This window comes from Podarcis liolepis (assembly GCF_965112155.1).
Source record: "Podarcis liolepis genome assembly, chromosome: 7".
NCBI classification, from domain to species: Eukaryota; Metazoa; Chordata; class Lepidosauria; order Squamata; family Lacertidae; genus Podarcis; species Podarcis liolepis.
Window position 1 is genome coordinate 77,853,112 of NC_139561.1, and position 22,515 is coordinate 77,875,626.

At 44.1% G+C, this 22,515-nt stretch overlaps 2 long non-coding RNA genes across 2 annotated transcripts; both read right to left on the reverse strand.

Annotated features, from left to right (window-relative positions):
- Positions 1-296: 296 nt before the first annotated feature.
- LOC310712540 lies at positions 297-4,867 on the reverse strand. Its single transcript, XR_014528913.1, has 4 exons — positions 4,172-4,867; positions 2,777-2,900; positions 2,286-2,399; positions 297-805 (listed from the first exon to the last, which is right to left on the reverse strand). It is a non-coding gene; the product is annotated as an uncharacterized lncRNA (long non-coding RNA).
- Positions 4,868-10,149: 5,282 nt separating this feature from the next.
- On the reverse strand, positions 10,150-16,299 carry LOC310712535. The gene is made up of 4 exons (XR_014528902.1): positions 16,174-16,299; positions 12,892-13,001; positions 12,380-12,493; positions 10,150-10,484 (listed from the first exon to the last, which is right to left on the reverse strand). It is a non-coding gene; the product is annotated as an uncharacterized lncRNA (long non-coding RNA).
- Between the last annotated feature and the right edge of the window lie 6,216 nt (positions 16,300-22,515).

Here is a 22,515-nt window from a genome sequence, read left to right on the forward strand (position 1 = left end):
AATGCCTGCAAGTGAGAGAAGGAAGCAGAAGAGGGAAGCGAGCGAGTGGGCTAAGGTGGCCTGAGCAGTGTCAGAGTGTATGTAAACGCCACCCTCAGGAATGGAAGCACCAGCAGCGTTTGGAGAACTCCTTTCGATGATGTGCACACTTGCAAACTTCTCTTGCTTGCCATCATGCTGGAAAATAGCTCTGAGCAAGGATCAGAATGCAATTCAGCTGGCTTCTGTTGTAAGCCAGACTCAGCTGATCAAAATCTATCAGAAGAACAACCCTTTTTTAGTTTACGTGACATGTTTTATTGTCTGATTTTCCTCTCAGAACAGCAGGGTTTCATGAAAATCGGTCAAATCTTGAATTTACAAAAACATTTTCACCTCTATTTTTTACCTCATAGCATGAAGGGCGAGTAGAATAATAGCAACAACAAAAGCCAATTCCATTCATGGAAATGCATGCCTCTCACCTCCAGATTTCTTTTTATTTGTTTTTACTGAAGAAATATAAAACAACAATTTCCTCTGGACAGACACATGGTCAGGTCCAGGGAAGGTTGCATGGATATAAGAATGAAACTCTTCTTCAGTGCTAATTCACTGCATGTGGTTCATTAAAGGAGGATCTTCATCAACAGGAGCCCAGAGAGTGCCAGGAAGACGAATGGAGCTGCCTCAGAGGCCTTGTTACATTCAACCTTTATAAGAAGTCCCACATTTTCAAAAACCTTCCCTATGTCTTTGGTTGCATTTCTGCATCCTGCCTCCGTAAGGCATAATTTCCTGAATGTTGTGATGCTGATGTTTGGTGCTGGATATACAACAAAACAAAAGGAAAAATAAAGACGAGTGATAGGTTGTCACAGTTCACAGCCATTATATCTCAAGAAAATTCACCCATTCAATTTCTATTTAGGTATGCTGGAGGTTGTCACTTTCTGGGCTGATATGGAACTCAGAACCTATGGATCTTTGGGTTGTTGTTTTTTGCAACAGTTTTCAGCTCAAAAACAGGACAAAATTCATACAAAAATGTGCATTTTAGGATAAAAGGCAAACAAGAATGATGGTGCAACCTTAAAAAATGCTGAATCTTTGGAACCCAAATTAGTGCTCTCTCACACACAGGAGCCACAGGAGCCCTGTTCAAGTGTTCATTTTGAATGTCTGAAAGATTAAATGGGAATTTGTGGTTTGAGCTCCTCCGGCTCAATGATACTATGCAAACTGGGTGCACTCCTTGGCCAAAAGCAGAATTGACATTTGTCTGAAGCAGGCTGCATGACTAGTCAATTGGGGACTTAGTCCATCAAGGTGCCTGTTCATGTCTTGGAAACCTTACCCATGGTAGCCCGTTTTGGACCAGCACTCATCAGAGGACTTGGGCAGGGCACACAGTCCTCCTTCACATGTTCAGACTGAATGCTCTGCTCTCCTTCCATGACATATTCATAAAGAAGGATCTCAACTTTGCAGCTGAGCACATGCTTTGAAGGCTTGTTGTTTAAAGGGTATCGGGCTGTAGGGCTAGGTAAGAAAGCTGCCTGAGACCTCAAGAAGGGGCTTTCAGTCAGAGCAGACAGTTCCAGGCTGTGCCATATAAAGAGAGCTTCATATGCTTGTATGATTTGTGCAACTAGGATCATATAATTTTAGAGCTGGAAGGCACCCCAAGGTTCATCTAGTCCAGGCTTCCTCAAACCCAGCCCTTCAGATGTTTTGAGACGACAGTTCCCATCATCCCTGACCACTGGTCCTGCTAGCTAGGGATCATGGAAGTTGTAAGCCAAAAACATCTGGAGGGCTGAGTTTGAGGAAGCCTGCTCTAGTCCAACCCCCTGCAATGCAGGAATCTCAGCTAAAGCATCCATGACAGATGGCCATCCAACCTCTGCTTAAAAACCTCCAAGGAAGGAGAGTCCACCACCTCTTGTGGGAGTCTGCTCCACTGCTGAACAGCTCTGTCAAAAAGTTTTTCTGAATGTTTAGTCGGGATCTCCTTTCCTGTAACTTGAAGACATTGGTTTGAGTCCTACCCCCAGAGCAGGAGAAAACAAGCATGCTCCCTCCTCCATGTGACAGCCCTTAAGATAGCTGAAGATGGCTATAATATTTCCTGAAGACAGGAGTGCCTGGCGTGCTCTGGTCCATGGGGTCACAAAGAGTCAGACACGACTAAATGACTAAACAACAACAACAACAATCATATTTCCTCTCATTCTCCTCTTTTCCAGGCTAAACTATGGAGCTTATTCATTCATCTGGCCTGGGTTATGATAATTCTCACTCACGTGAAGGTGCATACGAATAAGTGGCACAGGTATCTTCTCCAGCAGGGCAATCTACTTTATCACTGGAACATGTTTTCCCAATGGCACTGCAAACTTCACACTGCAAGGAGGCACCTGGAAGAGAAATTATGTTCAAATGTCTGTGTTATTTATTTGGGGAATAGGAGTAAATCCCACCTGCGTGGATAATGAGAATACCCTTGGAATTTTACTTTACCCACTGTGGAACAGGCCTTCAATTGCTCCTTATCAAAATATGAATGGCGCAGGAAGTCAGGAAGATCTCCTTTGCCTTAGATGGCCTTGAGTCCTTCCAGTTCAAAACATGCCTTTGTCAAGACAAGCTACCCCTGCTTGAAGAAGTTATACTTTATTTTTTCCTCATGTGAGAAAATGAGGGCTGCCAGCTTTGAATTTATTTCAAACTGCTAAGTCTTCCAGGACAATTCCTCTCTGAGGTGTATGAAGGAAATTCACTAGCAAGTCCTCACCTATAGTGAGAAGCAGAGAGCAGAAGAGGAGTCCCAGGAGAGGCTTCATGGTGAAGGATGTACGCGGTCCAAGCCTCATGCAAGATGTCCCTCTTGATAAAGCAGATTTTCTGGGCTGAAGGATCTGCACAAATATTCAGAGAATCAGCATGTAACAACTTCCCAAGGGGAATTCATGGGAGTTTCTAAAATGCCAAGATACTTTCGAGGTGATGGAAGCAGGGCTGCCCAACTGGTGTTGCCCATCCCCCCCTTTTTGAAGCTGTAAAGGCATCAACATGGTGCAGGAATGATGCATGTCATTTCCTAGTAGAACTAAGGAATGGACAGTAACGAAGACTTACTCTTGAGGCAAGTAATAAAACCAGTGGTTGCTGATGCTCATTGGGATTGGTAGGAAGGAAGGCAGGAAAACTAGCAGCAGGTGGGAGTAGTCAGAGATAAATACAGGAATAGACATCTCCTAACTGGGTGTAAGAAGGCGGCTGAGGGTAAAGTGATCTTCTTAATGGGTCAGCTTCTACTGAATAAACATTTGCAGGTGAAGGTCGCTAAGTATGAATCTGTTGCTCCTCCCAGAGTGCCTCAGAAAGGCTCATGAGCACCAACTCTACCTATCACAGTATTGTCCCTTCTGAGATGCCATGGCTCTCCAGGGTTTTTGGAAGAGAAACGCATTTCCCATCATCTGCTGTTTGATCCTTTTTACTGGAGATTTGAATTCTTGAGTGTGGGACTTTCTGCAGATTAAGGATGTGCTCTAGCACTGAGCTATGGTTTTTTCCGACTTGGGTGGATAGGTTTGTTTAAAAATAGAAAAAAAAAATAGCAGGCAGACCAATTTCTGAACAAGAAAAGGGAAGAATTGTACTCAGGAACCAGCAAAGCTCATTGCAAACTGAAATCGTATGTGTCTCCACATAGATCTGTCCAATAATTCAATTATTTTGGAGAGAGGTAGCAGAGATAAAGTCATTCATAGCACATTACACTTTGCCACTGGACCCCCTGATGATTTTAAAAAGTATTCAGACCCACAAATAAGCTGTAAGAGTTAATGGAATAGTAACTTGCATACTTTTTGCGCAAAAATAGAAAAACAGATGATCACCAACAGCGGAATAGCGATTAACAAACATTTGGAAGGTAGCTGTGATGAAAGAAAGCGGACCACAAAGAGAAAATATTAAAGATAAGTGGAGTCCACTTATTGAATTTATGAAATATAAATATCATCTGAATATGGATGAAACAAATAGTTTTTTTATGTAATGCAAAATTAAGTAGAATGTGATTGTAATGTTTTTATTACATGTAGAATGTTGCTGTTTCACACAATTATATATGAGATTCAATCAAGCTTGTTTTAAAATAGGGGAGGATGGTAGGACTTACCACAATCTTGCAAGGACTGCTGGTGGGGTGTTTGGCAGTGCAAGGCACACGGGATGTCCTTCTTTAACTGCCTAATGTAATTTTGTCAGGTATGGAGCTCAGAAACCCACCTTTATAAAGGGCTCTGTGTGAAACAGGAACCGTCCTCTTCTCTTATCCACTCCATGCCTATTAATTATCCTAATATATTATTATGCCTATTAATTATCTTTATCCATGTGCCTCAGAATGACAACTGCTGTTTATTACAAGTGCTCTTGTGCTCAGGTCCTGGTTTCATGTATCCAGCCGGAGGCTGCAAGGACTGGAATCTGGACTAAAATGGACCTTTGGTTTGATCCAGAAAGGCTATTATTGTGTTTTTATGCTAGGAGGGCTGTGGGGCAGGGTGACGAGAATGCCACAGAGTGGATCCTATTCATGTGGGGAAGTGGATGACTGCATAGATTTCTAAAGTGGGGTGCGTGCTTTGGTGCCAGCCCACAACATTCCAGTAGACTGTGTACGCCAAGCTGCCAAATTCTTTTCAGTGTGCTTCACCCCTTTCCAAACCCTCCTCTTTAGCATTTCAGATCATGCAGATGAAAGGAGGCAGGAGACAAGAGGAAGACAGTTTAGATTTACAACAGGGGTTTGAGGGAGGTCACAGCTCAGAGGAAGATGAGGGGAGAAGTTGGGAAATAATGGGAGAGAAGGAGGAGGAGGAGGAAGCAAGAGGGGCAGTTAACGGATACGGTGTCTTTAGAAAACATTCCAGACTGCCCCCCTCCCAGAACCCGGCGAGTCTTGAAAGTAGGAGAGCAAAGAGCTCAAGGACAGAGGACACTTAAGCACCCATAGGAGAGATGATGCGATTGATGAATGAGGGAGAGATGAAGGGGGCGGAATTCACTTGGAACAACGCTATTATCCAAGAGGCTGGGTTTTATAGCCTCTCTCTGTAAATACTGAATAAAAAGCAGATGGTAAGAAACATTCCATTGTCTTTGTACATTCCTGGGCAAGCAGCCGGGAGTCACTGGCAGCAGCCTGACAGTCAGTTGTGCTCTTGTGTGTGTGTGTGTGTATGATGATGTATCACTTCCAGGCCCTGTTGCACCTGGTGATTCAAGGACAGTCCTATCTTCTGCCCCAGATCATTCTTGCTCAAATATATCACCAGAGCCAGTTGACACCATTTGACACAAAGTGGGCAGCACAGTTGATTCTAAAGCACACATTCCCACATCTCAGCCTGTTCCACACCAATCTAATCCCACAATACCCAGCTGCATCATGGTGATGAAATGCTATCTGCTCATGTGTACCCAGAAGGGAAGGGAATGGGCACAGAGAGTAAACCTGGTGGGGACTGGCATCTGGCATAGCCTCTACTCCTTTATGAGGGGATGAGTTGTGAGTGGGAGCTGGTTCCCGTGTCAGCAGGGGGGCGTATTTGGCCCCCTGCGTCAGATTCCCGGCTGCTGCGCCATGCCCATCAGCCAGCCAATAGGGCTGGCTTGGTGGGTGGGGTTTAGCCGCATTCAAGCAGCCGCAGCAGCACCATGCCCTCATTCAGCTGCCTGGAGTTGTTGGATCACCTGCCCACCCTCCCTTTAGGTCATATTTATGCTTTTGACCTGCTATGGACTTTGGTTGGTTGCCTTGGTTGCCCAGGGAGTCTGGTAGGAATTTTTATCCATTTGGCTAATTGGCACCAGCCTCTTGGTTTTTCGCCTACCTCGTAGCAAATCGTCACAACTTTTTGGGCATTGGCGGTTAGGCACTGGAATATGTGTCGTGTGTTGGAGGGCAGGTTGTGGCCATCACCTACCCCTCCCCTTGTTGGTTTTCCATTAAAGGAATCCAGCGATCGTGGATCCTGTCCGATGCCCTGCTGGTGGCTAGGGCCATGACACGACCCCCGGTGACATCAGGGGAAGCTTCCAGTTGTATCTGCATCAACAAGCTCCTCCAACTGGTTGTTAACCTTTTGGATGACTCCCCGTGTTTGTTTGATCCAATGCCTAAGCCAATACCACTTACATGCTGTAACCAATAAAGTTGTGGCCTTCTTTAGCCCATTAACCTAAATACATGTGTCCTTGTGTTTTATTTATCCCTAAGCGGGTGGAGGTCTTCGACTCACAAATTGCTGTAGAGAGTATCCATTTGGATAGCACAGAAAGCAAATAATGCATCTCACATCACACAAAGCAACCAGGCCCTCACTCTAGGCACATGCGTAGACTAAAGCAGCTAATATCCATCTGCCTACTTACCTTTTACAATGTGTACATTAAGGGCTGGACATACATCTAGAAACCAGACAGCTTCCATCTGCCAAGGCACATGATCCAATGCTCAGTAAACCCTCCCACAGTAGCACCTCCAAGCTGGAAGGCAGGAGAAGCAGAGCAACCCGACCCCCCCCCCCAAAAAAAAACAGCTTGCAGGTGAGAATGCAACTCCCAACAGTATTGCTCTCTTCTCCAGATTTTACACTGCAGTTTCAGTGAGCAAAAGGAGTTCGCAAAAATGTGCATTTTACATAAAAGAGTTGTACAAAGGACACCGTTTACAGATAAATGCATTGAAAAGCAGGGGAAAGTGTCTATTTCATGGGGAAGTTTAATATTTTAGGTAAGAAGTGTATACAAAATGCATTCCATTTAAAGGCAGATTTTTGTGTGTTCTTTCAACAAGCAAGCAAAAAAAGAGGATTGAATTATGAATGAATGCCAGCGAGCCTGAAATTAGACTGCTTCAATCTAGCCCCTTGGCTGACTAAAATTTCATGTTCAAGGTGTATTCCCTGCCTGGTATTTCTTTTGATGTAATAGAATATTTAGAAGTGAGAAATGAAAAACAAACATTAGGTAGGAATCAGGGCTTTAGTGTTTCGGGAAATTCCCTCCCTCTGAATAGTGGGCAGGTGCCAACACTTCCCCTTTCAACAAGGCTTTTATTTTGAAAACTTTCCCAGCCTGCATCTGCTTTGGAATTGTTTTAAAGAGGTTTTTTTAATTGTTTTGTCCCTTGTACTTTGCCATCCTGGGTTCCTTTGTGAGGAAGGGTAGGATATACATTTAATTTTCAAAAAGTCAAAAATAAATAAACAAGGAGTGGAGTTGTGCTGTGACCTAAGGGATGGATTGCCATAACTGAGACATGGACATATGTGAAGAATATGACAATGAAATTGAAGAATAGTTATAGATAGGAGTTGGGGAACCTTTATTCAGGCTGAGGGCCACACTCCCTTCTGACTGACATTCTGGATGCCACATGCATGCCCCACCCCCAACATTTCACTGATGAAAATAGGGGCATCCCATTCCCTGATAATAATCATTTTATTATTTATACCCCGCTCATCTGACTGGGTTGCCCCAGCCACTCTGTGTGGCTTAAAACATAACAGAACATTAAACATTAAAATAACCTTCCCTATACAGGCATGGCCCAACTTGGCCCTCTAGATGTTTTGGGACTACAACTCCCATCATCCCTAGCTAACAGGACCAGTGGTCAGGGATGATGGGAATTGTAGTCCCAAAACAGCTGGAGGGCCAAGTTTGGCCATGTGTACTATACAGGGTTGCCTTCATCTCTTTGGCTCAGGGGTCACATAACTGCTTATCTTCCAACATTTCTCCAATGAAAATAGAGACATCCTAAGGAAAAGTGGGACATTATGGGGTCAAATCATAAACCGGGATGGCTTCTGTAAATCTGGGGCTGTCCTTGGAAAATAGGAGGCTCTGCACATGCCATTGGGGGACAGGAGCAGAGGCAAAAGCAGATGGAGAAGAGTCATTTCAGGACCAGGCTGCTCACTCCCCGACCCCCTCCCCCTGCTTCACATCTGAAGGGAGGGTGTTCCACAGGGCGGGTGCCACTACCAAGAAGGCCCTCTGTCTGGTTCCCTGTAACCTTACTTCTTGCAATGATGGAACCGCCAGAAGGCCCTTGGAGCTGGACCTCAGTTTCTGGGCAGAACAATGGGGGTGAAGACGCTCCTTCAGGTATACGGGACCGAGGCCATTTAGGGCTTTAAAGGTCAGCACCAACACTTTGAATTTTGCTTGGACACGTACTGGGAGCCAACACAGATCTCTCAGAACCGGTGTTATGTGATCCCGGCGGCCACTCCCAGTCACCAGTCTAGCTGCCACATTCTGGATTAATTGCAGTTGCCGGGTCACCTTCAAAGGTAGCCCCACGTAGAGCGCATTGCAGTAGTCCAAGCGGGAGATAACTAGAGCATGTACCACTCTGGTGAGACAGTCCGCGGGCAGGTAGGGTCTTAGTCTGTGGACCAGGTGGAGCTGGTAGACAGCTGCCCTGGACACAGAATTAACCTGCACCTCCATGGACAGCTGTGAGTCCAAAATGACTCTCAGGCTGCGCACCTGGTCCTTCAGGGGCACAGTTACCCCATTCAGGACCAGGGAGTCCCCCACACCCGCCCGCCCCCTGTCCCCCCAAAACAGTACTTCTGTCTTGTCAGGATTCAACCTCAATCTGTTAGCCACCATCCATCCTCCAACCGCCTCCAGGCACTCACACAGGAACTTCACCGCCTTCACTGGTTCTGATTTAAAGGAGAGGTAGAGCTGGGTGTCATCTGCATACTGATAAACACCCAGCCCAAACCCCCTGATGATCTCTCCCTACGGTTTCATATAGATATTAAAAAGCATGGGGGAGAGGACGGAACCCTGAGGCAGCCCACAAGTGAGAGCCCAGGGGTCTGAACACTCATCCCCCAACACCACTTTCTAGACATGGCCCAGGAGAAAGGAGCAGAACCACTGTATAACAGTGCCCCCAGTTCCCAGCCCCTCTAGACGGTCCAGAAGGATGTTATTGTTGATGGTGTCAAAGGCCGCTGAGAGATCCAGCAGAACTAGGAAACAGCTCTAGGCAGGCACCTAGAGAGGATGTGAAACAAGGACAGTGGCCTGTAGGGGTGTGGCCTGTAGGGGATTTCACTTGGGGAGAGTCCAATGGGCCAGATTGAAAGGCCTGTGTCTAGATGCACAAATATAATAAAAAGCAAAATAAGATGTAAGATTTCTTTTGAAATGAAAAGTGTTTTCCATACCACAATGAAGAGTTAATTGAGGGATCAGGATAAGGAAAGCTCACTGGCCCCTGTCTCAGTTAGCAGACCTGGTGACATCTTATCTTGCATGCTTTAAATTTGCCACTTGTTCTTATCTTACACTCCTACCAGGCACAAGTGAAACTTTCCATTTCTTTCTCTGTCCAAAGTTCCTTGGCATCCCATCTAGTGTGCATCATTGCAAGAAGCAAACGTATGAGAATTTGTGAGAAGTCAGGTTGCTGATGGCTTGACATGGTTTTCCTTCCCTGGTTGAGTCAGTTGGTGCCTCATTATTTCCTGGATCTATTTCCTTCCTTTCCTCTTGACTCCCCATCACTCTTTATGGGTTACATGGAGGGGAGTCTACAGTGGGGAGTCTGTTTCTGCAGGCTCCCCTGCAGGATGTAGAAACCCAACTCTACCCAGGCACACCCACCTATGCACACTGCTGCTACAGATGTCATACGTCTCAAAGCTAAGTACCGAAAATGCAAGGTACTTCACTTTCAAGAGAATGATGTGCAAGCACTGTCACATAAAATGGAACTCAAAGGAAAACTCCACTTAAGTTACTCTGAAAGAAGATATTGGAACCCTCCTAATCATTTGTCCATGTGCATGCACAGAAAATAGTCATTCTAGCTGAAAGGCAACACATGGAGATCTGCACTGATCATTGCAATGCATCCTGAATTTATAATTACAATATTACATATTGCATAAACTAAGAAGGTTGTATAATGCTAGAGTCTATCTTAATTCTCCTCCGAAAACATCAGCATTCCTTGAAAATTATGGATTTCCACAAACAATTTTACTTCTGGTCAATCACATTGTTGGAAATACATGCCTTGCTCACCCCTCTCACCCTCAAAACAAGAGTAGGTTTATTTATTTCTTCCTCTTTATTTGTTCTTACTCAAAACATCAGAAATGACAACAGATCTCTCCAGTGAAACATGTGATTCGGTGTGAAGTTATTTGCATGGAAATGAGAAGGGGACTCTTCTGTACTGCTGTCAGCGCTTCATTACAGGAGACTCTTCATCAACAGGAGGCTGGAGAAAGCGAGGAGGAGAGATGCAGCTGCTCCAGGGGCCTTGTTGCATTCAACCGTTTTAATTTTTCCACGATCTGCAGCAGTATCCCCTGGCTTCATTTTTTCACAAACAGTCTTGTTAAGACATTCTTTAATTATTTTGCTGACAGTGACGCTTGGTGCTGGATATAAAACAAATCAACAAACAAACCAAAGTTGAATGACCAGCAGATTCAGTGTTCAGAGCCATTACGTCCCCCATAAATTCACCCACTCAGCAGTGCTGTAAGATGTCCTTTGATCCATGTTTTAAAACAACTTACGCTGACTCTCATTTCCTACACTAATATGCAGAACACAGGGGTATTGGGGGGAAACCAGCCTCATATAACCAACATGCTTAAGCCTAATTAATACATGAAGGGGTTAACGCCATAGAGCAAGCTCTCCTGCCAGGCTTAGCTAGGTCACGCCTCCTCACCTTGGGGGGAAGGTAATCAAGCCTATTGTTCCCTCCCAGTTTACCTGAGAAGCTTAGCATGTAAAGAGAACTGAGCTGGTTAATCCAAGCTCAGATCACATGGCTCTAACAAGCCTTTCTTGAATTCCTATACCAATAACTTAGGAACTTTCACCACTGTAATTAAGCTAAATTTTACTTCCTGCATTTCTTCACTGGTGTATGGAGAAGCACATGAACCAAACCTTTGGGGAAAAAAATGTAAGTAAAACATTTTAAATGTACCAAATGTGTGATTTTTTTCTATGCTAGAGGAAGAGGGTAACCTTGGAATGAACATAGAAGGGTATATTTTAAAGGTCTAACAGCCTATATTTGCTGCATATTTTGTGATTTTAAATCTCTCCTGGGGTTCTCTCACCAGAGAGAACTTCTGCAAACTTGGATATTGGCATTGAGGAATTCTCCTTTTATACCTATGTTTTTCTTGCCACCAATAGATATTTCAGTTTCTGCAATTTAACTTTCAGCTCAAAAACACCACAAAATTCATACCAAGATGTGCATTTTAGGATAAAGCATAAACAAAAATGATGGTGATTTGACTCAGATTCTACGTAACCCAAATTAGAACTCACACATCCAGGAGCCATGGGAGCCCCATTCAAGCATTTGTTATGAATGCATGAAGTCTCAATTGGGGAATCTGAGGGGTGAGCCCTACTCCTTCATTGATGCCCATTCATGTCTTGGAGACACCTGAGAAGTTGTGCTGAAGTGTTAGGCTGAGCACAATGCTCCTTCAGATGTTCAGTTTGAATGCCTGTAGGGGGCTCGAATATCCCTCCATTAATAATAATAATAATAATAATAATAATAATAATAATAATAATAAATTAATTTTTATTTATACCCCACCCTTCCCAGTCTAAAAACCGGGCTCGGGGCGTCTAACAGCAAATATAAAACACTGATTAAAATATGACTTAAAAACAGCATAAAATGCAACATAAATGCAGGATCAATGTCAATAAAATTCAGGGGTCATTTTAGGGTGGCGGGGGGGGGGGGAACCCAGTCAGTAGACATCAAATGATCACCAGGGCTAACTGGCCAAGTTGGTCCTACTAGGGCCAGCAGGAGACCAGGGAAGTGTTTAAATGTGGGGTCCCAGAAGGGTTTCTTCATAAAAAAGGAAAGGGAAAAGGGAATAGGGGATCAGGCTAATTCAAACTGAAGGCCAGGCAGAATAGCTCTGTCTTACAGGCCCTGTGGAAGGAAATCAAGTCCTGCAGGGCCCTAGTCTCATGGGACAGAGCATTCTACCAGGTTGGAGCCGTCACTGAAAAAGCCCTGGCCCTGGTGGAGGATAGTCTGACACATTCACAAAGAGGGACCTCATCTCAGCAGTCAGGCCCACGCTTTGAAATCTTTTGGTCAAAGGGTCTCTGGTTGCAGGGCTGGGAAAGAGAGTTGGCTGAAACCTTGAGCAGCTTCTGTTAGTTGGAGACAGCTTTGGACTATTCAACAGAACGAGAGTTTCATTTGTTTATATGATTTGTGCAACCAGGGACCCCATTCATTCATCTGGCCTGGGTAATGATCCTTTTCACTCACGTGTGGGTTCATACTGAACAACAGCACAGGTATCTAGTTGAGGATCACATTCCACATTATCACTGGAACAGGTTTGTCCGACGGCTGTGCAAATCTCACACTGCAAAGAGGCACCTGGAGTAGGAAAGAGATGCAGATGTTTGAGTTATTTGCCTGAAAAAATGGGTAAATCCCACCTGAGTGGATAATGAGATTACCTTGGAACATAAACTGAGTTGGGTCTCCCATTGGTGATGGAATCGGCATTCAATGGCTCCCCCCAAAATATATATATATATATGAATTAAGCAAGAGGTCAGGAAGAACTCCCTCACCTTAGATGGCCTCTGAGTCCTTCCAGTTCAATGCCTGCCTTTGTCAAACCAAGCAATCCTTGCTTGAAGGAATTATACTTGATTTTTTCCTCATGCAAAGTGAAAGGATTCCAGCTTTGAACTTGTTCCACCTTATTAATGCCTTCAGTACAATTCCCCTCTGGGGTGTGGAAAGAAAATCAACTACTAAGTCCTCACCTGTAGCAAGAAGCAGAGAGAAGAAGAGGAGTCCCAGGAGAGCTTGCATGGTGAAGGAAGTGCAATGTTGAAGACTCAGTTGATGAAACAGATTTTCTGGGCTAAAGGATCTGCAGAAACATTCAGAGAATCAGCAAGGAAGCACTTTCAAAATCAGAACTCACTGGAGTCTCTAAAATGCCAGTTCATCACTGAGGTGCTGGAGTGATGGTTTTGCTGACGTTTCCCATTTCCTCATCTTCTAGCTGAAAAGTATCCACATGGTACGGGTAGCGGTGCTTGTCATCTCCTAGTACAACTAAGGCACTCACAGAAATAAAAAAACAGTGGTCACTGGTGAGGTGAAAGGCAGGGAAACTAACAATAGGTGGGGTCTGAGCCAAAGACAGGAAGAGCCGCCTCCTGACTGGTTCTGAATAATAAGGCATGGACTCTGGAAGTGAGCTAGAGTTCCTCTCTGACATGAGAATTTATTAATTGTTTTAAAAATTAATTTATTAAATGTGTATACCACCCTTCTCCCAAAGACCTCAGGGCGCTTCATAGATAAAAATACAAAATACATAATAAAGGGAAGAACGAAAACAAAACAAACCCATAACCCTCCTCTCACAAACATATTTAAAAGGACACAGAATGTTAGACAGACCAAAAACCTGGCAATGTTTTTGCCTGGAGAGCATTCCACAGATGGGGAACCACTGCATAAAAGGCATGTTTTTGTGCAGCCGCCCTCCAGACCTCTTGTGGAGGAGGCATATGAAGAAAAGGGTCACCCATGATTCATATGGGGAGAGGCGGTCCTTGAAGCACTTTGAATTGGGTTGGGAAACTAATTGGTGGTCAGTACAGTTGGGCCAGGATTGGTGTGATATGCTCAAACTGTCTTGCCTCGGTGAGCAACCTGGTGGCCAGAATCTGCACCAGCCAGAATTTCCAAGCCGCCTTCAAAGGCAGCCCCACATCTAACATATTGCAGCCATCTAACCTAGAGGTTACCAGAGCAGAGACAACAGAAATCACACTATCCCTGTCCAGATATAGGCACAGCTGGGCCACCAGCCGAAACTGATGGAAGGCACTCTGCACCACTTAGGCTACTTGAGCCTCAAACCAACAGCAATGGATCCAGAAGGCTCCCACAAGCTACATACTCACTCCTTCCAAAGGATGGCAACCACATCAAGAACAGGCAACCTCCCATCCATCCAGGCTGGGGAACTGCCCACTAACAGCACCTCGGTCTTATCTGGATTGAGCTTCAGTTTGTTGGCTTTCATCCAGTCTATTACCAAGGTGAGACACAAGTCCAGCACATCCACTGCCGCACCCGTTGATGTACAGAAGATGCACAGCTGTGTGTTATCAGCATATTGTTGACAATGTACTCCGGATAGCCCCACGCAGTGGTTTCATGTAGATGTTAAAGAGCATAGGTGATAAAATTGAACCCTGAGGAACCCCACAGTGAAGGCTCCATGGTGCCGATGAGCACTCTCCAAGCATCACCCTCTGGAAACGACCGTCCAAATAGGACAAGAACCCTCCCCTAACTTGAACAGCTGTTCCTGAAGGATACCATGGTTGATGGTACAGAAACCCATGGAAAGGTCAAGGAGAATTAACAAGGACACTCCATGTGTGTGCCCCAAATGGGCCAAAACCTTGATTAAAATGGATCTAGAAGATTAGTTTTCTCCAAGAGTGCCTGGATCTGGTTCACAACCATTCACCACTTGGGAGACATTCTGGACTCACAGTTGTCCATGGAGGCACAGGTCAATTCTGTGTCCAGGGCAGCTGTCTACCAGCTCCACCTGGTACGCAGGCTAAGACCCTACCTGCCCGCAGACTGATTCACCAGACTCTAGTTATCTCCCGCGTGGACTACTCCAATGTGCTCTACGTGGGGCTACCTTTGAAGGTGACCTGGAAACTGCAGTTAATCCAGAATGCAGCAGCTAGACTGGTGACTGGGAATGGCCGCCGGGACCACATAACACTGGTCTTGAAAGACCTACATTGGCATTTCCGAGCACAATTCAAAGTGTTGGTGCTGACATTTAAAGCCCTAAATGGTCTCGGTCCAGTATACCTGAAGGAGGGTCTCCACCCCCATCATTCAGCCCAGACACTGAGGTCCAGCACCAAGGGCCTTCTGGCGGTTTTCTCATTGCGAGAAGTGAGGTTACAGGGAACCAGACAGAGGGCCTTCTCGGTAGCGGTGCCCGCCCTGTGGAACACCCTCCCTTCAGATATGAAGGAAATAAGCAGCTATCCTAACTTTAAAAGACATTTGAAGGCAGCCCTGTTTAGGGAAGTTTTTAATATTTAATGCTGTATTGTTTTTAACACTTGATTGGGAGCCACCCAGAGTGGCTGAGGAAACTCAGCCAGATGGGCAGGGTATAAATAAATTATTATTATTATTATTATTATTATTATTATTATTATTATTATTATTATTACTCAATAACCTTGCCCAAGAAGGGGAGATTGGCAAATGGCTGGTAGTTACTTTGATTTTCTGAGTCCAGGGACGGATTCTTAAGGAGTGGTTTTGCCACAGCCTCCTTCATGTTCAGGAAGCAACACAATCTCTTTGTTTTAACACTGGAGAAAATCATTTCAAACTGCTCTATCTTTACATGTGTAAAATTTACACACTGTGATTATTTAAGTGTTGAATAGGTGGATATTTGAAGGTGGACGTGAAAGATATTTCCTGTATTTGTCCAATGATTAAAGTTTTTAGGGGAGAGGTAGTAGAGATAATATTAGCAAGAACTTGCACATTGCCATTGGGCTCCGGTAATTTTATTAGGGTATTTTGACCCACAAATAAAGAGTAAATGCAGAATCTAAGAGTAGCTGCTGGCATGCTCTTTGCAAAAATAAATAAATAATAATAATGGAAAAAACAGTGAAAGGAAATAAAAATAAAAGGTATAAAAAATGGATAAGGTTACAGAACTGAATTATCGTCACAGAAAGTAGACAATAAAGATGGGTTTTTTTAAAGGGATAAATGGAATCCACTTACTGCATTTGCAGAATACAAATGTAACTTAAATATGGACAAATATAATGGTTTTTCTATGTTGTACAACATTAAACAAATTATTATAATATATCAATTATATGTAGGTATTTTTCTCTTTTCTGTAATGATTGCATACATACATATATACATATATATATATATATAGAGAGAGAGAGAGAGAGAGAGAGAGAGAGAGAGAGAGAGAGAGAGAGTCATATAAAAGGGATGGTTGAACTTACCACAATTTTTCCGGGAGTGCAGGTAGGGTGTTTCTCAGTGCAAGGTAGACAGGATGTCTTTCTCCAACAACCCAACATCAGGTACGGAACTCAGATGCCAACCTTTATAAAGTGAGTCATTGTGTGGCTGGTGATTCTTTCAGTGTCTTCCTATTAGCTATTCCCATACCTATTGTTAATCATTACACAGTTTCGTTTCCATGAAACTGGATTAAATCTTGCATGCACACATGCATGCAATAGGAGTAATCTATAAATAGGGCCCTGGTTGCACACACACAGAGGAACGTAACCCTTCTCCGCAGCTGACCTGATAACCGGGGAGGGGTCTCTTCTAGCCCCCCATCAGGCCACTGGCATTACTATGATTATGCATGTTAAAATGTTACTTTGCTTCCACGGGATGTGGTGATGGCCTTATAAGAGAATAAAGCAGATGTGTGGAGGATAGGGCTTTCAATGGTTACTTGTCACGACTGCGGTGGATTCCTTCCAGAATCAGAGGCAAGATCAAAGGAAGAACCACAACCGATTGCCCTCCCTGTGGGCTTCCCAACAACATCTGCAAGCCTTCTCTGGAGGCTTACAAGTGAATCTCTGTCAGGAGCAACAGCCAGGGTGTAAGTTAGATGGTCAATGAATTTTTCAACAAGTGTTTTACGTTGAGATCTTTCCCAGCCTGCATCTGTATTGGAATAGGTTTTTTTATAATGCTTTGAAGATTGTGTTCCTCTTGTCGTTTTGCAGTATCACTTTGCCCTAATGTCCCTGGGCAAGTTACAACAATTTAAGTACAACATGAATATTAAACCACAATGTTACATAAGATCAGGGCCGTATTTAGGTTTGATGAGGCCCTAAGCTACTGAAGGTAATGGGGCCCTTTATATGTACTGTTGTCCCTTGTCAACAACAAATTGTTGCTGTTTTTTGTGTTGAATATATGCTATATGGTAATTTATGGACCTAATAGGTATCTAAAGCCATTTGCACATAACAAAATAGGTATTTTATCAAAGTAATTGTTGAACTGAAATACAGTTTTGGAAATGTACATCCAGTTTTTTCCCTTGGGGGGGGGGGCAAGAGAGTGGGGCCCTAAGCTATAGCTTGTTTAGCTTATACGTAAATCTGGCACTGCATAAGATTAAAACCAGAGTTTTTTATTAAAAAAAAATCAAAGTACAGAAATAAGGTGGGTCCTTTGTGGGGAAGGAGTTCCACAGTTTAGGGGCTGCTACAAAGAATGTCCTCTCCCGGACCACCACTCCCTCGAATTTCTGAGGGTAGTGGGACACCCAAAAGGACACCCTCTGCCAGTCTTAGTACCCAAGGGGGTCTGTCAGGGAAGAGGCAGCTGGGGGCCTGAGCCATTTGAGGGTTTAAACATTAACATGAGCACCTTGAACTGGATCCAGAACAGTGTGGAAACCAGGGTGGGGCTTTGCAACAGTTGTGACCTCTGATAACTATTGGATGATAAGAGGAAAATATTATTGAAAATATATAAATTACTATTGAAATGACACACTAAGAATGAGGAGGTGAAAGGGGTGATGATACAATGGGCTAAAGATTTTGGATATAATGTTCAGTTATAATCTTGAGAAAGGTTGTGGAAGGAAGGCATTAATTTTACTGCATGCAGTGCACTTAAAGAAAATGTTACGAAAATGATGTATAGATGGTATTTAACACCAGCTAAACTTGCTAAACACCAGCTAAACTCTTGAGAGTCCCATGGACTGGAAGAAGATCAAACCTATCCATTCTGAAGGAAATCAGCCCTGAGTGCTCACTGGAAGGACAGATCCTGGAGCTGAGGCTCCAATACTTTGGCCACCTCATGAGAAGAGAAGACTCCCTGGAAAAGACCCTGATGTTGGGGAAGATTGAGGACACAAGGAGAAGGGGACGACAGAGGACGAGATGGTTGGGCAGTGTTCTTGAAGCTACAAACATGAGTTAGACCAAACTGTGGAGGCAGTGGAAGACAGGAGTGCCTGGCTTGCTCTGGTCCATGGGGTCATGAAGAGTCGGACATTACTAAACAACTAAACAACAACAAAGCTTGCTAAAATGTACAAGACAAGAACCAATGAGTGTTGGAAATGTAAAGAAAGGGAAAGTAACTTTTACCACTTGTGGTGGACTTGCAAAGAGGGAAAGGCTTTCTGGGAAATGGTATATAATGAGTTAAAGAAAGTGTTTAAAAATACTTTTGTTAAAAAAACAGAAGCCTTCCTATTGGGTATAGTGGGTGAAGAGATACCAAGGGAAGATAGAAGACTGTTTATGTATGCAACAATTGCGGCAAGAATTCTTTTAACCCAAAAATGGAAACAACAAGAAGTACCAATGAAAGAAGAGTGGCAGATGAAGATGATGGACTTTGCAGAACTGGCGAAGCTGGCAGGAAAAATCCAAAACCAGCACAATCAAGTATTCAAAAAAGACTGGAATAAATTCATATAATATCTGAAAGATTATTGCAAGCAATTAACATCACTAGCAGGGTTGTCTGAGGCAGGAGGGAAGGAAGTCGAGAGGCTCTAAGAGCCAAGGTGGTATAGTGGATAAAGATTTTGTGAATGTATAATATTAAATGAAATATATATATATATATATATATGCAGGTTTTGGTGTCTTCGGGTGTCTTCCCGTGTAAGAGTTGGGGTGTCTAGGCGACGTTTGCAGAACCGTCGCCTAGACACCCCAACTCTTACACGGGAAGACACCCGAAGACACCAAAACCTGCATTCCTGTACCCGTGAAAATCTACGAAAGCAAATATATATATATATATATATATATATATATATATATATATATAAAATATGTTGTGACATCTGATAAAATCAACATCTCAGTAGCACTGACAGAGTTAACTTAGAATGAAAATCTTTGTCTCTGTCCAGACCCAAATGCACTTCCTGATTTAATTGTAACTGCAGTTTCGTGCTGAATCTGCCCTTTGAAAGCCCTTTATTCAAGATGCCCACCTTTAGATCTTTGGCAGTGCCCTGGTAGGTTGGAATGTTTGGAGTTGTACCCTAGTGGTACAGAGCCTCTGCTTTGCATGCGGAAGGTCTCAGGTTTAATCTTCAATGGCATCTCCAGGTAGAGCTGGGAGAAAACCTACTCTGAAACCCTGGAGAACCTGGGGCTGATGGAAATTGGAGTCCAAGAACATCAAGAGGACTACAGTGGGTTTTTTTTCTCAGTCCAGGCACAGGCAACACTAATCTAGATGAGCCAATTGGTGGTGGCGGGGCTAATGTGCACATGGGTTGTATGGAAGCGCATGTATATTGATAAGAAGAAGCTCTTTTAATCCGTCTGCAGGTATATTGCTAACGCTTTCATAACCCGCAGCAATGTTTCTGCAGTACTACCTTGATGAGCAAGGAGATAGGGTCTACACTCTCAAGTAGGTGGATCCCACTGGCCAGCCAATGTCTTCTGCCCATCCTGCCTGCTTTTCTCCAGATGACAAATATTCTTGACACAGGATCACCATCAAGAAACGCTTTGGAGTCTTGATGACCCATCAGCCTCGACCTGTTGTGTAAACTGTTTGCCAGCTGTTCTGGTAGGGACCTCTGCAGCCCATGGAGATGAGACAAGCTTCCAACTCCAAAGCAGCCTCGAAGATGTTGACATAGAAAACAAAAGCACCAGATCTGCATTTCTTCGTTCCACTTTATCACTAGGACTCCTAGTTGTGCGAGGAAACTCCTGCAATCTTCAAATGAGCTTGAATTCCTTCAGTTGCACCTGCTTGCCCCCTTGATTCTGGAGCCAGTGGGTGTGGCCAGCGGCGTAGCTAGCTCCTCAGGTGCCTGGGGCAAGCCAGGGCAGGTTGCGCTGCATGGAGCCAGAGACTGCATGGAGTCTGCTCTGCTGCCGCCTCCCCCTCAGCTGCAGGCACCACACTACCTGAAAAGAAGTGAGCCCCACACTGCCTTTTCAGGTGGTCGGTGCCTGCAGACACCAGAGCTACGGCGTCACTCCCATGAGAGACATGTGGCTTGGGCGCACTGTAAGTGGCCACCCGGTGAACCCCCCCCCCTAGCTACACTAGTGGGTCTAGCTCAGTAAGAGGCAGTTAATTTCCTCTGAACCTATAAAACATGATTATCCGTGAAGGTAGGGCAGGGAATCAAAGTTCTACACAGTGTTTCTCAAGCATAGGTCACCATTTCTTCTTGGACTACAACTCCCATCATCCCTAGCTAGCAGGAACAGTGGTCAGGGATGATAGGAGTTGTAGTCCAACAACAACTGGGGACCCAAGCTTGAAAAATACTGCTCTACTCAGGCTTCCGGCTCGTTGCCACAGAAGATGGCTGAAATTCCATCGTCTCCGTTTCGCACAGGCAATTGGAGGCTGAGATGGGAGTAATCAGTCTCACAAATTCCTCCAGGGCCGGAGGAAACAGTCTCATCTGCAGTCGCCCAACACCTGGCCCCAAATCTGGAGGGAATAAGGGGCTGGAGGGTGCTGGATGCAAAGCCCCAGTGTGATTCTGGCACTCTCCGAAGCTGTCTCCACGAGCGACAAGTCTCCATTTCTTAAGAAAAAATTGGATTTAAATAATGGACATGCTTTGAGCGAAGAGGGAGGATTCCCCCCCCCCCTGCTAATTAATTCAGCCTCTTAAGACTTAGAAGACTCAATTGGAAAAGGGACTATCATCTGAGATGCCAGTTTGACGGAACAGAAAGGAGGGGGGGGGGGTTGAGCCTTTGTTTACTTTCCTTCGATATTTGCCTATGTGATTACATTTGGCAAATCCCCTTTGGAAGGAATGACTGCCGGACTTATGAAAGCAAATGTGAATAAAAATTTTACATTTGTTGATATAATAAGGTTTTGATAACTCTAATAATTACCGTGTGGAAATGACTGGGGGGGGGGGAGAGAAAATCAAGGCTTTTGGCTCTTGGTTTCCTGGAAGAAGATCAAAAGACTCCCCTGGAGTAGAAGAGACATCTCATTAACAACTGGAGAAACACCAAAGAACTTTGGATATCTGTTTGGGAGGTTTCTGACGCAGTATTAATTTAACAAGGAGCCAGGAGTGAAACCGAAAGTAGACTGACCAGCTAGCTGAATCAAATTATATTGCTATGGGAGGGGGGTAAACCTCTAACATTTTACTTTTCGATATTTGTACTTCCAGTTTACTTGGTAACCCCCCTCCCCGGGAAAAGCTAATGTTTGAATAGCAGCTGGTTAAGGAACAACATTGGGCAGACACCATGATTTGATTTTATCTGGACTGTGTGCCAATGTGGCAGCTACCTGCAGTGAAAGGCTCCTGGACTGATTCAGCAGAAACACCAGTTTGTGAAGAGAGGATGTGAATTTACAGAGGGGAATCTTGGAGTACAGATTCGGACTATAAAGAAGAAGTGTAAAGACATAAAATCCACAGAGAAACATTTTATTTGGACTTAAACTCACTTGCAGAATGAACGCAGAGGCTGTTGAAAATACAGAATGTATTAAGGGAATTATTGTAATATTTTGAAATGCAGTAGAACTCCGAGATGATTAGGATTCCCTCCGATCTCGAAGCATGGGAAGTCAGCTAAAAATAACAATAATTTATAATTAGGCATAACATTGGGATTTGTTTGATTATTGGATAATTTGTATAATTTGGAATACCGTATTTTTCGCTCCATAAGACACACTTTTTCCCTCCTAAAAAGTAAGGGGAAATGTGTGTGCGTCTTACGGAGCGAATGCAGGCGGGAGGCTCTGAAAGGGAGCGCTGACCAGAGCCTGGGATGCACACAGGCTCTGCTCAGCGCTCCCTTTAAAGAATATTTTTTCCCTTGCATTCCCCCTCTAAAAACTAGGTGCGTCTTATGGTCAGGTGCGTCTTATGGAGCAAAAAATACAGTATGTAATTTGGTTTGATTGGAAAATTTCAATAACTATTATTTTTAAAAAAGAGAAACACTGCTAAACTGTTTAATGAATACAGTATTCCCACTCTGGGTGGTAACTTATTTGCATCCATTGATTCGATTGCAAAGTGACTAGTGTGTTTGTCCTATGCAGAATTGCAGAAGTGGACCGCTTGCAGATTATGGCATTTATTACACTGGAAGAAGAACAACGGCAGGTGAATGAACCCCTGATGTCACGGCTGACATTATTAGGTCCTATAATAAAGTTGCCAAAGGAAGGTGTGGGGGGCAGAGTAGGGCATTTGGGTTTATTTGCTGGGGATGTTTCCTCTGTCTGTGTGTCTGTTACGCATCCTGTTGCTTCTGACGAGTTGTTGTTTCAGGTTAGGAGGTGATCTAGGAACTACAAGGCCTGTG